This window comes from Aulonocara sp. 'chitande type north' Nkhata Bay, linkage group LG12 (assembly GCF_057382095.1).
Source record: "Aulonocara sp. 'chitande type north' Nkhata Bay isolate Kocher_YH1m ecotype deep benthic linkage group LG12, A_spYH_male_GT1.1, whole genome shotgun sequence".
In the NCBI taxonomy this organism is placed as follows: Eukaryota; Metazoa; Chordata; class Actinopteri; order Cichliformes; family Cichlidae; genus Aulonocara; species Aulonocara sp. 'chitande type north' Nkhata Bay.
In genome coordinates, this window is record NC_141355.1 from 2,467,332 (window position 1) to 2,484,622 (window position 17,291).

Below are 17,291 nucleotides of genomic sequence, written 5' to 3' on the forward strand. Positions count from 1 at the left end.
GCTGTGTGAGTACTGACAGGTACAACGTGGCAGAGAAGTGTGTTTGTGGTAAGCAGAGGTAGCTGCTACGACATTTGATTGATTGATTGATTGATTGAATCTTTATTTTGAACATGTTGAAAAAGTACAAACACATAGAATTAAAAAGAGATAAACAAACAAAGCAAAACAAAAGGAAAACGAGCAACCACATCTACAAATAACTGTCATGTTCAAAAAGGAGCAGGAAGAAGCATAAGCTTATTTAATCCCACCCCTTATCTAGTAATCAATAGACTACAGAAATACCTCCTTGCAATTATATTATATGTTATGTGTGTTTGTGTTTTGTTTTATATATATATATATATATATATATATATATATATATATATAGATATATATATATAGATATATATAGATATAATCCATCAACACTACAATGAGCGGGTGGAGGGAGGTTTGGAGTCTTCTCTCACCCCCATTCTCTGCGACCTGCTGGAGCGGGGGGGGGCTAGGAGGAGGAGTTGGCCGTCCGACTGCGGTCTGGGGTGTGGGGCCTCCCTGCTGCTGCGGAGTCGGGGCGGTCTGCCTCCCCCCACCGCAGGGAAAAGGGTAATACCACCTGGGTCTGGGTGCAGTTCCCCCTCCAGGGGCAAGGGTACCTAGACCCGGTTTGTAGGGTACGCTTGGGGAGTGTGATCGTGTGTACAGCGTCTCTTTATGTCTGTCTCCACGTTGGTTGAGTGTGGAGTAAGTGCATATGAGAGCATGAGGGTGGGAATGGATGTTTGTATATGTGTGTGCCTGTATTTCTGTGTCTATATGTCAGGTTGGGTGTCAGGCGCCACCTCTCTGGGGACATCTCAGGCCCTCCAAGGTTTGGAGGCCTATCTCCCCCTACCACCACTCGGTCACTCAGGCACGGCTGGCTGCCGGCGGAGCTCACGGGCGCGTCACTGCAACTCCCCCTGGCTTCTGCTCCGCGGCTGCTGAGTGAGCCCTCATCTGGGACTCTCCTCAGCTCTTTCTGGGACAGTGGCGCGGCTGCCCCTCTGTTGGTCTTCCTTGGTCTCTTGTGTTCTGGGGGCCTCTGGATGTCTGGAGTTTTGATCTCCTCCATACCTGCTTCATGCCCTGGAGGACGGGGCTGTGGCCCCCCCACACCCTCTAGCAGATCATTACATGAAGGAACCTTTTTAAAAAAAACAAGCGCATCCATGCTCACAGGTGTACACATGGGTGATCACACCCACAAACTACACCCTTTTTGGCTCCTACCTCAAAGCACACTGTGTTCTGTTGATCTTATGTGCTGCACAATAATGTTTAATATTTAGTATTTACTGTCATATTCCCATATATCATTGTGATGCTGTTTATTCTATTACTCTTGTTCTCTTCTGCTTGTTTTCTTTTTTCTTTCTCAGCAGGTGATCCAGGTGATCGATATATGCATTTTTTATTTCTTTTTTTTTTTCTGCTCATTCTGTTGGTTTTTGTTTTTTGCCCTTCTCCCCCGTCCCTCTTCTCAGCTGTTTCTCTTTCCCTCTTTCTTTCTCCCCTTCTTTCCCCCAGTCAAGTCTGTCCCGTATTCAGCAAGTGAAAATAAAATAAACAATAAAAGGTGAATCAAATGGACCATTACGGCAAGGCTGGGATGGTCAATTTGGTAAAGTAAATCCGTTGGGCATCTTTCTTTGCCTTTAGACAACAATTCTGATGGCAAAAGAGCCAAACGGGACAGGCAAAAAAAAAAGAAAAAAAGAAAAAAAAAAGAAGTGGCTTTAGATCTGACTCTTACAGACAGGCATGCATGTCTCAGGGTGATTACACACTAACACATTGTGATTAATCACACACATTTGTATACATTTTATTAACAAGATTAAAAAAAAACACTATACAAAATGTGTTTTTGTGACAGGCCGCTAGTAACAAAGTGCTTAAAGATTTCAAATTGGTTCTTTCCCAAGTTTTCTGTTATGTGTACACATATTCCTTGAATTAGGTGCTTTTTAATTCTCCAATAATGGTCAGTGCAAAGTGTTTACACAAACAAACAAACAAACAAACAAACAAACAAACAAACAAACAAACAAGTGTTTACACAAACAAACAAACAAAAAACATTACTCAGAAAATGGTCAGGTACAAGAACTGGATTAAAAAGGATTGGAAAAAACAGATAATGTCCAATGAAATACTTCAGCGTGTGGCTCATGACTTTTGCACAGTACTGTAAATGTTATTAATAATGAAAGATATAAAGATGTAGCTTTCCCATTTTTAAAAAATTCCCATACACATTATTCTTTTCTTCTAGTGAAGGTGCCTCCTCCTTCAGACCTTAGGATAACTAATTTCTCAGACAGTGACATCACGGTGCGCTGGGAAGCTGCAGATGATGATGATGTTTCTTACCTCATTAAGTGGATCTCCCTAAGTGGAGGCGACCTGAGGCAGGTGGGGAAGAACTATTGAGTTGTTGGAGTACATATTATGAAATAAAAAATACAATATCTCAATAAACTGTTGTCCTGTGTCTTAAGGAGTATCAGATATCACTGTCTGCACTCTATGGAGATGGAGCTCAGAGTGAAGCTGTGGCCGTACGCTATAGCACCTGTGAGTCACACATTTTAACTATATCAGCTGCTGGTGGGAGCAGGCTCTCATGGATCTTTCTGGATATTTGCAGCGGGGACATGCTGGGGTCATTTTGGAGCAGGTTAATTTGTGTGCGCCACGTGTCATAATCAGTTTTGTTGTTAGGTCTGGGAACCTTACCGGAGAAGGTACAGAGTCTAACCTGGGACTGGATGTGTTTGACATCTTGCCTTCGTACGATATGCTCTACCACGACCTTCTGAATGTCAGGTGGATTCAAATCACTTACTGAAAGGGACGCACAGGCTTAAGCAGACAAAGAAGGAAATCGGGTAAACCCTCCAGCACTCATTTCTGTGTCCATTCTGGGCTAAAAACAAAAACACCTCATAACTACCTGTGGATGCTGGCTGAGCCTCTGAAGGTTGAGTGATATGTCATTAAGCAGGTAGTCAGAGTTCTCATTGATCAGTTCCTTGAGGGAAGTGTATCCACAGGCCTTACTGATGTCCTACATGGAGCTCAGCGCCGCCTGGCTCACCAGCAGTGTCTCCTCACCAGCTTTCTCCAGCACAGGATACAGCGAGGCCATCAACAAGGCACAGAAATTGCGGCCCACTGGCTGAGCACAGCAGGCGATTCCCCCGAGTTGGATGCACAGCTGACAGATGTTGCTGTTGAGCTAATGGATCATGGATGCAGATGTTGATGATGAAGGAATCACTTGGAGAGAGCTTGTATTTGAGTTGCTGGCATCACTGTTGTATATCGAGGGGAGTCTGGATGGACCGAGCAGCTACGCAAAGAGACAAAACCTGTGTTAAAGCACTGCTTTCTAACCACTTTTACACATGCACTGCAGCTCTGAAGTTTTCAAGATATTGTCCATGCACGTGAGAACGCAAATGTCTGACACAGTTAGATCAAACATTAAACAGCCTTTAGCCTTCCTGCTCCTGAGTGAAAGCCTGTATTATATCTGACTGTGCTCATGTGGGGATAAGACAGATTAGCCTTTTCTCAAAGTGAAGAGTGGGGGCCAATTTAGGATCTTCACTCAAATTTAAAATACAAGGGAAACTGATGTATTTCCTTAAATAAACAAAAACCACACAAGCGCTTATAAAATGCTCATCCTACCCAGTCATATGCAAAGTGTTAGAATCAACGTGTGATCCACCTGCCACTAAGAGATATTATTTCTCTTTGGTAGATGGAAAAAATGGAATCAAACTCACTGTCAGTAGCTACAACAGCACATTTGTTATAATATGATGAATCAAGCATTTAGATATTAAATAGTATTGAGGGAGACAGGATCAAATACAGTGGGGCAAAAAAGTATTTAGTCAGCCACCAATTGTGCAAGTTCTCCCACTTAAAAATATGAGAGAGGCCTGTCATTTTCATCATAGGTATACCTCTAACTTGTCCGAGTTTTAAAGAACTGATTTGCAAATTATGGTGGAAAAGAAGTATTTGGTCACCTCATTTTTTGCCCCACTGCGTAATATACAAAGATATTTGTGGCAACTCGATGTGCTTTGTCCACTTTTATTATCGGATTGCTCTGTTAACCAAAGGGAATACCTCAGTTTATTGTATGTTTGACTATAATTTACAAAAAGACTAAAGCATCATTTCTTATCTTTTCTACAATAACTATCAAATGAACAAATGGAGAGTGCTCGCTCAAGTCATGGATCAAGTGACTTAAAGGGCCGTTTTCAAAGAAAACTAAAAGTGTATAAGCAACCAAGGAAGTGAGTCCTACCTGGCCACTGGACAACATTCAGTGACAGTGCACTTGCTGGCATCTCCGGTGATTCAGTAGGGTGAATAAGGGATCTTGTCTCCTCCGTACTTAATGAGAGTGGTGTATCTGTCAGTCATGTCTGGCACATAAAACACCAGGTAGGTCCCATCATGGCTGTCACAGATATCTGCTTCTTGGGCTTCCCCTCTGGGTCCTTCAGGAGAAAACAAAAACTGTTACCTAAATATCAATGCTTTGAATACATTATTGTGTGGTCCACGTTCATGCACTCACAGTGATCTGCACTGCCAGCAGTCCCTCACCTGCATCTTTGGCATCAATGGTGACCTTCACTGGCAGAGAGGTGGGCGCTCCAGTGGTGTTAAGGCCGGATCCACTTGCACGCACCTTGCTGGTATCATGGGTGGGCAGCACCTTCACCTTGTAAGGGCGGACCAAAGGGGAGAGAAGACAACTGGCTGTGGAATACAGTCTCACAAATGAAAGGAGCCTTATTTACAGAACCGAGTAAACCACGCAAAGAGTTTTCCATTTTCAAAGCTGGCCAGAGTGGAACACTGTAACATGTAACACCTAGAAGGTTCAGATGGCTGCAGTACTTTGCTAATTTGGATCAAAAGTTTGGGGGGAAAATGTAATTAAATCAAGTGATTGTAATGCTGTTACTTCCGTTGTGTAGTTAACCATCTATCATTTTAGATGTTTCATTAGCAGCCTGATGAAATTAGCTGTGTAGTTAGCCGACTTCTGCCATCCAAACAGATGAGGTGAATTATGCAGATCACTAGCACAGTACACAGATTACCACTTCTTATTCCAGCCAGACTTCAGGTACTTCATTCGAATCATGCAGTAACAACAAAGGTTTATTACTACTGGCTTTTTAAATTGTGCTTCTTCTGTTCTAGAAAAACAGAAACATGTGATCACAGGGTTTTGTTTTTTTCAATGACATTTGTGTTGGTTGTGTCGGTTGCAGGCAAACATTGATCATAATGGTTAGATATTAGGAAATAGCTTAAAATGTGTGCATATTTAACTTGTTGCACTGCCGTAGTGTTACCTGCGTGGGATCTCCTCATGAGTATATGACTGTACCCTGGATGATGATATGTGAGGAGCTTGAACTTGATTCGCTAACAGAAACTAATTTGGCTAGCTTAGCGCACATGTCTTGTGGCAAGATATATGCACTTAAATGTTTTAAGTCATTGGCTGTTCTGCCAAATTGCCACCAACCTGCAACTTTGTGAGCTGACTGTTTCGCGATTTTTGTGTTTTAGACAACAAAAATAAAAGAAAAAGATGTACAGATCCAGGCTTTTCCTTTACTGTGGTAGTCGCATAGAATGACGTCACTGACACTGGTTTAATATGAAAACAAACGTTGCAAAAAAAAGAAAGAAGAAGAAGTGAGTCGGCGTGTCATCTTTATCGAGCACCATACATGTTTTGCCTCACATTAAAATTATTACTTTTCCTTTTCAAAAATAATTTATATTCAGAGAAGTCAAATATAGCAAATTTGCACGGCTTCCACGGCGGGCAGGTGGCGTAGAACACTTGCCGGCCCCTGGCAACTTGAAGCACAGACAGGCCCTGGTTCGAGCCTCGGCTCGAACACACTCACTGAGTTCAGGTCCTATCTGTGTCTTCAGTCTGCTAGGGGGATTCCTGGTCTGCGCAGGGAATCCCAATCCTTTTTTTTTTCTTTTCTTTTTTGGGGTGTTGGGGCCTGTATTTACAAAGCTGGGACTATCTCCGTTGTCATGGCTACCAAGAACAACGCCAGCTTGGGGGAGAGCGGAGAGCCGATAAGCAAACACTCATTCATCCTTTCTCCTCTTTCGTTTCACAGCTGCTGCGGTGGGAAACGCTGGGACTTGTGTGGCTATGCAGTTTTTGCATTGTTGGGAACTTTTAAGGACCAGCCTTGAATTTTACAGATTTGATAAGTGAAGCCTGGATATATAGTGAAGAGAGCTGGGATAATCTGGACAGAATCTGCAGGCTGCATCTCCAAATCACAAGTGGCTTTAGATCTGACTCTTACAGACAGGCATGCATGTCTCAGGGTGATTACACACTAACACATTGTGATTAATCACACACATTTGTATACATTTTATTAACAAGATAATAAAAAAACACTATACAAAATGTGTTTTTGTGACAGGCCGCTAGTAACAAAGTGCTCTCAAGGTTAAATACACATACCGGTAGACATTGAGGGCTAGCAGGAGGGACCATGCGCTTACCTGCTGCTCTCTGGCAGGTAGCTCCATGCCCTCCTGGGTTTTAAATGCACCTTAGAACACACATGCATCAACACTACAATGAGCGGGTGGAGGGAGGTTTGGAGTCTTCTCTCACCCCCATTCTCTGCAACCTGCTGGAGCGGGGGGGGGGGGGGCTAGGAGGAGGAGTTGGCCGTCCGACTGCGGTCTGGGGTGTGGGGCCTCCCTGCTGCCGCGGAGTCGGGGCGGTCTGCCTCCCCCCACCGCAGGGAAAAGGGTAATACCACCTGGGTCTGGGTGCAGTTCCCCCTCCAGGGGCAAGGGTACCTAGACCCGGTTTGTAGGGTACGCTTGGGGAGTGTGATCGTGTGTACAGCGTCTCTTTATGTCTGTCTCCACGTTGGTTGAGTGTGGAGTAAGTGCATATGAGAGCATGAGGGTGGGAATGGATGTTTGTATATGTGTGTGCCTGTATTTCTGTGTCTATATGTCAGGTTGGGTGTCAGGCGCCACCTCTCTGGGGACATCTCAGGCCCTCCAAGGTTTGGAGGCCTATCTCCCCCTACCACCACTTCCCCTGCCAGTGGCGGACTCCCTCAGACATCGGTGCGTTGGTGGTTCTTTGTGTCCGGGGATGGGCGTCCAGGTACACACCGGCTCACTCCTTGGCGGCCGCTTATCGGGGCCTGGGGCTCGCTCGGGCCACTTCGGAGGTGGGGTGCACCCGGCCTCTCGGCCTGGGGCTCGGTCACTCAGGCACGGCTGGCTGCCGGCGGAGCTCACGGGCGCGTCACTGCAACTCCCCCTGGCTTCTGCTCCGCGGCTGCTGAGTGAGCCCTCATCTGGGACTCTCCTCAGCTCTTTCTGGGACAGTGGCGCGGCTGCCCCTCTGTTGGTCTTCCTTGGTCTCTTGTGTTCTGGGGGCCTCTGGATGTCTGGAGTTTTGATCTCCTCCATACCTGCTTCATGCCCTGGAGGACGGGGCTGTGGCCCCCCCACACCCTCTAGCAGATCATTACATGAAGGAACCTTTTTAAAAAAAACAAGCGCATCCATGCTCACAGGTGTACACATGGGTGATCACACCCACAAACTACACCCTTTTTGGCTCCTACCTCAAAGCACACTGTGTTCTGTTGATCTTATGTGCTGCACAATAATGTTTAATATTTAGTATTTACTGTCATATTCCCATATATCATTGTGATGCTGTTTATTCTATTACTCTTGTTCTCTTCTGCTTGTTTTCTTTTTTCTTTCTCAGCAGGTGATCCAGGTGATCGATATATGCATTTTTTATTTCTTTTTTTTTTTCTGCTCATTCTGTTGGTTTTTGTTTTTTGCCCTTCTCCCCCGTCCCTCTTCTCAGCTGTTTCTCTTTCCCTCTTTCTTTCTCCCCTTCTTTCCCCCAGTCAAGTCTGTCCCGTATTCAGCAAGTGAAAATAAAATAAACAATAAAAGGTGAATCAAATGGACCATTACGGCAAGGCTGGGATGGTCAATTTGGTAAAGTAAATCCGTTGGGCATCTTTCTTTGCCTTTAGACAACAATTCTGATGGCAAAAGAGCCAAACGGGACAGGCAAAAAAAAAAGAAAAAAAGAAAAAAAGAAGTGGCTTTAGATCTGACTCTTACAGACAGGCATGCATGTCTCAGGGTGATTACACACTAACACATTGTGATTAATCACACACATTTGTATACATTTTATTAACAAGATTAAAAAAAAAACACTATACAAAATGTGTTTTTGTGACAGGCCGCTAGTAACAAAGTGCTTAAAGATTTCAAATTGGTTCTTTCCCAAGTTTTCTGTTATGTGTACACATATTCCTTGAATTAGGTGCTTTTTAATTCTCCAATAATGGTCAGTGCAAAGTGTTTACACAAACAAACAAACAAACAAACAAACAAACAAACAAACAAACAAGTGTTTACACAAACAAACAAACAAAAAACATTACTCAGAAAATGGTCAGGTACAAGAACTGGATTAAAAAGGATTGGAAAAAACAGATAATGTCCAATGAAATACTTCAGCGTGTGGCTCATGACTTTTGCACAGTACTGTAAATGTTATTAATAATGAAAGATATAAAGATGTAGCTTTCCCATTTTTAAAAAATTCCCATACACATTATTCTTTTCTTCTAGTGAAGGTGCCTCCTCCTTCAGACCTTAGGATAACTAATTTCTCAGACAGTGACATCACGGTGCGCTGGGAAGCTGCAGATGATGATGATGTTTCTTACCTCATTAAGTGGATCTCCCTAAGTGGAGGCGACCTGAGGCAGGTGGGGAAGAACTATTGAGTTGTTGGAGTACATATTATGAAATAAAAAATACAATATCTCAATAAACTGTTGTCCTGTGTCTTAAGGAGTATCAGATATCACTGTCTGCACTCTATGGAGATGGAGCTCAGAGTGAAGCTGTGGCCGTACGCTATAGCACCTGTGAGTCACACATTTTAACTATATCAGCTGCTGGTGGGAGCAGGCTCTCATGGATCTTTCTGGATATTTGCAGCGGGGACATGCTGGGGTCATTTTGGAGCAGGTTAATTTGTGTGCGCCACGTGTCATAATCAGTTTTGTTGTTAGGTCTGGGAACCTTACCGGAGAAGGTACGGAGTCTAACCTGGGACTGGATGTGTTTGACATCTTGCCTTCGTACGATATGCTCTACCACGACCTTCTGAATGTCAGGTGGATTCAAATCACTTACTGAAAGGGACGCACAGGCTTAAGCAGACAAAGAAGGAAATCGGGTAAACCTGAGGACAAATCTAAGAGAACAGAAAAAGGAAAGGAAACTTAGCTTAGAACCATGCAGCGCTACAGGAGACGGCAGCACTGCAGAGGTGAGGACCGGCACCTGTTTGAAAGAGACAAATGCACACAAACACACACAACAACGAACGAGAAACAAACACAGAGAGAGGAAAAAGTGGTTATACAGAACTGGAGGACATTACCTACATGTAAATATATAAATAATTATGAATGTACAAGAACAAGAGAAATAAGAAAGAAAACTTTGCTTCAAACCATGCAGGGCAGCTGTCTACAGGTGAGCTTGTGTGATTCTTATTCTGTCAGTGAACAACCTAAAAACAGAAAAAAAGAAAGAAAACTTACCTTAGAAATCTGTAAGGTTGTTTCCTCTGAGACATGTTGGAATCTGTAAACAGCTACTCCAAAAAGGATCCAGGTGTTTCAAAATACCTCTTTGGTGAACGTTTCAATTCTGCTAACATAAATGCTGCAATTAATTAACTAAAAGTCATTGCTCTTCACCCCTATTTATAGACTTTTGTGGATCAACGGATTAAAGCATCATAGGACCAAGTTTGTTGTAAGATTCTAAATATATGTGACGTCATCATCCTGTAAGCCGAATAGGGCTTTTGACCTTGATGTCACAGGAGGCGGGCCACGCCCCCCGCCGCCATGACAGTAGGCCAGACAAAGGATACAGCTTCAGCTATGGTTCGTACGTGTTTTGTAGTTGGTTGCAAGGTTAGATCTCACCATCGTGAAGTCAAGAACCTGGATAATGGGTTATCTTTTCATCGTTTTCCATCCTGGCGGCAACGTGTATCCGATATCACCAAACAAAGACGCCAGGCATGGATTGCAGCGGTGAGACGAGCAGATATCGAGTTCCGTGCAATCCCCAGCTTTTTGTTGATTTGCTCGCGGCATTTTCTCTCCGGTGAGTTCTAAATTAATTCATATCACTATCCGGTTGTTCAGTCTGACGTCACTAGCCGTGTCTGGACCTAAACTCCGCTGCAGGTCCATATATCAAACGATCACTATGGCATTACTGAGAGTTGAAAAACTGTCTAAAGTCTTTCATCTTTAATAAAATGATCAGCGTTCTGCTCTACCAGGTGTAACAATTGAGTTTAACATCCAGGCATCCATGAAAACGGAATTTATGACATTTAACGGAGTTAGAAGTTAGCAGGGAGTGAATTTATAGAGTATGTAAATAAACTGTGATCATCACCATAGCCAGTGGCGTGTCTAGAAAATTTTTGTTGGGGGGGCCAGGTAGGGGCACAGATTTGGAGAAGGGTGGCAGATTTAATTGGCAGATAATGTTTAAAAAAAAAATTCTACCAACCCTTAACCATAATTCAATAATCCTATAAACCTAATAACCAAATGCACTTTTAACTCTTATTAGAATGAGATTTTAACCACTACGGTGCAAAGTTTTTAGATACTGCGTTGATAAAGTACAAGAGATACAATCAGTGCTTTGTCAGTGTTTACTCAGCATTCAAGGACAGCAATATTTGCATAGTATTTTTACTGACATATACTGCACATATGTTTTGGGCAAAAACATTTTTGAATATTAAAATACGAACATTTGTAGCAAACAATTGACAAATTAGCCATTCCAATGCAAAACTTTCTCTGCCTGTTAAAAAAAAGAAGATAATCTTCAGGTTTACTTTATGTAAACAGGATTAGATCGCGGCCACGCAGGTATGTCCGCGTCATTCATACGAAAGCAACAGCGATATTCCACCACTGTTTCACCATAAATAAATAACATCAATGTAACTAAAGATAATGCAGCACTTGATCCTTTTATTGATTTCACACAGATACATACAGGTCATTCCCTAAAAAAGGGAAATGTACTATTAACATTCTATTACATGTATGTGATTATTACAGATGTAATTCATATTTCAGAGTAGTAATTGTAAATTACTTCGTGTAATCAAGATGAGAGACCACGGCTATAAAAGCGAAGGTGGATTTGGGAAGTCTGTCGCAGCCATGTCCTGTCCGTTTACGCGAGCAACCCATTGCGGAAGGTGCAAGATTGATAAGGAGAGTCCTCAGAATTCAGCGTATATTGCGGGACAGACAGGATCCTTTAGCTCAGTGCGACAGTGTGCTCATAGAGAGATATCGATTTTCCCGTGAGGGTATTATTTACTTAACCAACTTGTTGACGAGGGGGTGCAGGACCACCACCTGTCTTTTGTTGCTCTGCCCTTTTCTTGGTTGCTGTTATAAACAAACAAACAGAGTATTCCAGGGTCTCTTTCCAAGAGACTAAAAGCAATATAAGTGATAAATATTACCATTCTGTAGAATATTCTTATATTTCACTTTTACTTGTTCCCATGTTCTAGTGGGTCCTGTTGTGGCTCTAATGTGAAAGGGGATATAATATAACATATTATAATATAATATAATGTAATATAATATTGGATAATATGGTGTGATATGATAAATCTACCCTACCGCCTACTGGTGTTGGCCAGAGGGGCCGATGGCGCAATATGGCAGCCTGGCTTCTGTCAGTCTGCCCCAGGGCAGCTGTGGCTACAACCGTAGCTGCCTCCACCAGTGTGTGAATGTGAGAGTGAATGAATAGTGGCATTGTAAAGCGCTTTGGGTGCCTTGAAAAGCGCTATATAAATCCACTCCATTATTATTGTTATTATTGAATTACTTACGAGTTTGATTTGTCAGCAACTTTCTGCCAGCCCTCTCTCCTTGCTTTTGCAGCCTTTGCAGTGTTCCCTTGCGTTTTAATTAAAAATACCGAGCCGAGCGCGCTCCGTCGACATTTTCGCCGACCAATCAAAGGGTTGCCGATCAATGTTTCTACTATCGATGCGTAGCCCCTGTTGGGCCACCCAGTGATCTCACATTACTTCATCCAGCTATACTAATCGTCAACAACAGGTGTGTTCGGGGAACCGGAATAGCGAGCTCAGAGTTAGCGCGATGATTTGGTCTTGGATGTTTCATTTGATCTTGGATGTAGTAAGCGACGTACGAAGCACAGGGCCCAGGTATTGAAAACCCGCTGGCATCCTGGATGACATCTGTGTTTGGACAATGGAAAGGTGTGGCTATATCAGTGATGTGCTCATTGGCTGTATTTTTGGGAATATTGGTCATCGCTGGTTGTTGTATCATTCCTTGTGTCAGAGGATTGTTGGTAAAGATAGTGGCGAGGGTTACGAACCCTGGCTGGGTTGAGGGCATCTACCAGATGAACCTGGAACCCATAGAGTGGGGCAGGGAGTGATACAACATGAAGTATGGTGACATTCCTGTGGGAATGTCAAAAGAGGGAATGTTGGGATTCAGAGATTCTTTTATTACTACCATATAATTTGCCTTATGAAGAATGTATTAATAACATGTTTCACAGTATCACTTATCAGTAATATTTCTTACAGGGTTTATATTGCATTGAATATGTCTGTCATCACATTGACCTTTCTATTTTATAGGTTGAGTTCATTTTATACACAATGCATAAATGTGCTTGGTTAAGAGTTGATGTTCCAGTCTAGAAGGTTTTAAGCTTCACTGGTGAGAGTGTCCAGATGATACATGTTGAGGGGAGATGAGAACATAGCAGGTTAATTGCATGCATGCTTACAATACACATAGTCAGGTTTGAGTGAAGGCCTAAGCGTCTTCTACTCCAGTCTGAGACTGGCTGCTAAAGTACTTTACTTAGTGATTAATGACGAGGGTCCAATTATTAGCTCTCAGAAATGCTAAGACCTGAAGTTATTACCTTAAAAGGCAAGTAATGAAGAAAGGAGAAGTTATATGTCAGTTTATAGTTATTAAAAGTATATGTGATGTACCCTTGTTTGCACGAATTGAACTTTTGTCCATCTGTCACCCTGTATTTTTGAACTGTATTGACGTAGGTGTGATATGTTATCCTATAAAACCAGAACCCAGTGTATTTTTGTCAGAGCAACCCATTCTGTATGCTGACGGTTGGTTGTTCTCCTGTGATAATAAAACTCATCGTTTGATTGCACTTTTCCGGAGCCTCCGTTGTTTTTTGTCTGGTCTGAAGTTGATCGATTTCGCAACAGTATGCACAAATATGACCCAAGATGGGACTCGCCAACCTGGATTGACTCAATAGGAGTTCCCAGGGGAGTTCCAGATGAGTATAAGTTAGTTAATCAGATAGCGGCCGGCTTTGAAAGTGTGTTTCTATGGATAACTCCGAATAAAAATGTCGATCGCATTAACTATGTCCATTATAATGTGTTGAGACTCTCTAATCTCCCTAGGGACGCGGTAGAAGGCCTTGCGGAACAATTAGGCCCGACGTCGTTAATGGGAATCCAGAATCGAATGGCCCTGGACATGTTGTTGGCTGAGAAAGGTGGTGTCTGTGCCATGTTTGGGGACATGTGTTGCACGTTCATACCCAACAATACTGCACCAGACGGTACGGTTACTAGGGCGCTTGAGAGTCTGAAAATGTTATCTAAAACCATGCATGAGCAATCAGGTGTGAACACTGGACCGGGAGACTGGTTCACGTCTGTCTTTGGGCAATGGAAGAGTGTTGTTATGTCTGCCATGTTTTCTTTTGTTGTTTTTCTTGTCATATTGATGATTGGATGTTGTCTCATCCCTCTGGTCCGGCGGCTTTTAGTAAAGATGCTGGAGAGAGCCCTGAGCTCAGGCTCAGCAGGTTCAGCTGCGCCGGAGTCCATGATGCCTTTGAGGGAGATTGTAGGCTGGACGGAGGAGTGAGACAAATCCTGGTGTAAGTTGGGCTCGCAAGCGAGCCCAAGAGGAGGAGTTGTCAAGAAAAACATGTAATTTCACTGCCATTATTTCATTATTATTTCATTAGTCTGCATCACTTAGTATCAGTTGATCATCACCATTATCATGTATCATTTATCATTTAGTAAATCTGCTTAATCTTGTATTCCAGAGCACGCAGAATAAGACACATTCCTCTGTAATATTCTATTATGCAAAAACCACCAGCATCTCTGTGGCTCCAGGCGGCCCAAAGTAAAGTCAGATGAGGACAGCGACCTTTTGTTGGCCTGGACAGACAATCTCACAAACTGCACACTCGGACACACAATTGTTTAGACCAGATGTTTTCCCTCATCCATATCTGGGAACATAAAGCCTGAGAAAGTGTTAGGTTTCTGAGAAGCTGAGTTCTAGGAAATGTTCTGACGTCATATTAGGCTATAAAGCTTTCTGTAACGAGCAGAGAAGATCGAAGACCGGCTTCCCACACTGTATAACTGTGTGTGTTTAATAAATCACTTTTTGGACACTTCTGGGGACTCTGTCTGTGCTTATTTTTCCTTCCAAATAAAAAGAACCTTTACAAAAGAACTGTGCATTTCGTGTTGTTAAGACTGTTTCATCTGGGACCATTTTGCAATCTAACGCAAGCTTAATTAAGGATTCTGTTTGTTTTATTCCTTCTAAGCCCAAATGAATTTCTTGTGAATCTGTCTACTGTGAGCCTGGTGATTTTGTTACTGATGCCTGACTGCCAACTGTATAAAACAAAAAACTACACACAATATTCGAAGCACATAGCGCACAGTCGTAAATTCACCCTAATTTTGGTATGATCTGAGCTCAGGCACTGGGTGACTGAGCATAGCACTTACGCATGTGAGCGAGGGGGGAGAAACTGCTGCAGGAGAAGCGTAGACAGGCAGACAGAGGAGAGCTTAAGTTTGACCAGGTACCAAAGCAAATCATTCATACTGTACAAATAATGTAAATATGACGGTGTATCACAAAAGATTGATATCAAACTGATCACTTGACCCATATTACGTTACTTGCTCTTGGAGTGAATCAACAAATGGGGAAATGAAAATCCGAACAACAACAATGATGTTTTTTTAGAGAGTCTTAGCTTACATGTGTGTTTATTTCATATTTTCAGTTGTTTCCCTCCACGGCTAAACAAAGCACTGTAATCGGTTTCAGTTATGTACTGATGAACACAACAATTGACACAAGTGGCTTCTTTCAAAGAAAAAACTCAGGTAGATTTTATTTTATATATTATGCTTTGTATGTTGTTCAGTATATTTCTATGCAAAACAAGAGGAATTTCAATACACAGCAGTATATTCACAGCTGAAACCAGATATTTACATACACTTTAGGGAAAAAACATAAAAACATTTTTTTTTTCTGTTAAACATCAATTTAGAGTGAACTTGCAACTAGAAGATCACTGGCTGCTCTCTGCCCAGCATGGAGGTCACTGCAAACTCTCGGTACCTCAGCAGAGCTGGCAATATCATCAAGGACTACTCTCACCCCAGCAACCAACTGTTTGAACTATTACCGTCAGGCCGACGGTACAGGTCACATAAAACCAGGACAAACAGATTCAGGGATAGCTTCTTTCCCAGAGCTATCACCGTAGTAAATAAGAACAAATACAATTGAACCTATTCCATACCGTCACTGTCATTATATTATGCTGCTATTCATACTGTCATTATATTAATGCTGCTATCCTGTATATATTGTACAAACTATTGTTTGAGTACTTACGATTGTTTTTTTGTACTTTTTATATTTTACATTTATATTTATTATTGAAACTTGCACCAAGGGAGTGGCACTCCAATTTCGTTGTACTCTGTACAATGACAATAAAGGCTATTCTAACTTGTTTTGTTTTAGATAAATAAATATTGAAATATCTTTTGAATTAGTTAAATGTCAGAATATAGAGAGAGAGAGAGCTGTCTATTATTTATCACTTTCATCAAATTTAGGAGTACATATACACTAAGTTTATTGTTAATTAAGAAGAAAACTGCAGATGATTGCATTCTGATCTTAAGCAGCCTCTGATAGGTTAGTAGAGTCGGATTTTTTAGTAGAGTCCTCTGTCCTCTGCTGGATGTGTTGGAGAACACTTTCAGCCCTCTGAGGACTGCATACCACTGCCTGAGCCAAGCCAATGTGCCACTAAGCTCCAGCCAGTGTCCACACTGCCAGAGGTCTCCACACATGCTGGTTCGGTGTCTGTCTCCGCTGAAGGGTCAGAGGAACCCGTTTGAGCTGTCTGTCTCGGCTGGAGGGCCCAAGGGGCCCATTCAGCCACCTGTCTATGCTGAAGGGTCAGAGACCTGTTCGGCCTCCTGTCTCCTTTATAGTCGAAAAAGATGTGCTCCTGGTGCACTGGCCATTGCTGCTACTCAAATCGAGCGTGGACCTGGACCTCCAGCAGGCCCCGGGGACCTACGTCACACCTTGCTCTTGTCTCCCTTACAGCTGAAAAAGGTCCATGCTTGTGCCCTGGCCCTTCTGAAATTCCCTCTCCATTTAGCCGAGGCAGTGAGTCGGCCTCCTGTCTCCCTTACGGTCGAAAAAGATGTGCTCCTGGGCGCACTGGCCCTGCTGCTACTCACATCGGGCATGGCCCTTGCCCTCCAGCAGGCCCCGGGGACCCACATCCTCCCCTGCTCTACTCCCCCACTAGCTTCTTCTCCTGCAGTTACCCTCCACCACATATCCAGCACTGCCCTTGCCCTCCAGCAGGCCTCGGGGACGCACATCCTCCCCTGCTCTACTCCCCCACTAGCTTCTTCTCCTGCAGTTACCCTCCACCACATATCCAGCACATATCCAGCTAACCCTAACCCACTACAATTCGTCCTGATTGTAGCACAAGTGGAACCAATAAGCAGGATTCATTGGCAAGCAGACAACCAGTTCCAACTACTGGGAAGAACCAGTGCGATGCATTTTGTGGTACGCGTCGTGGTAGCTCCTGCTAGGATTTAGGACAGACCTGAGGCTGATGAGAAGGATCTGGGTGTTGCAGGGCCGTCCTGGCTGACACGGCGCTGCGTGAAGCTCTGGGAT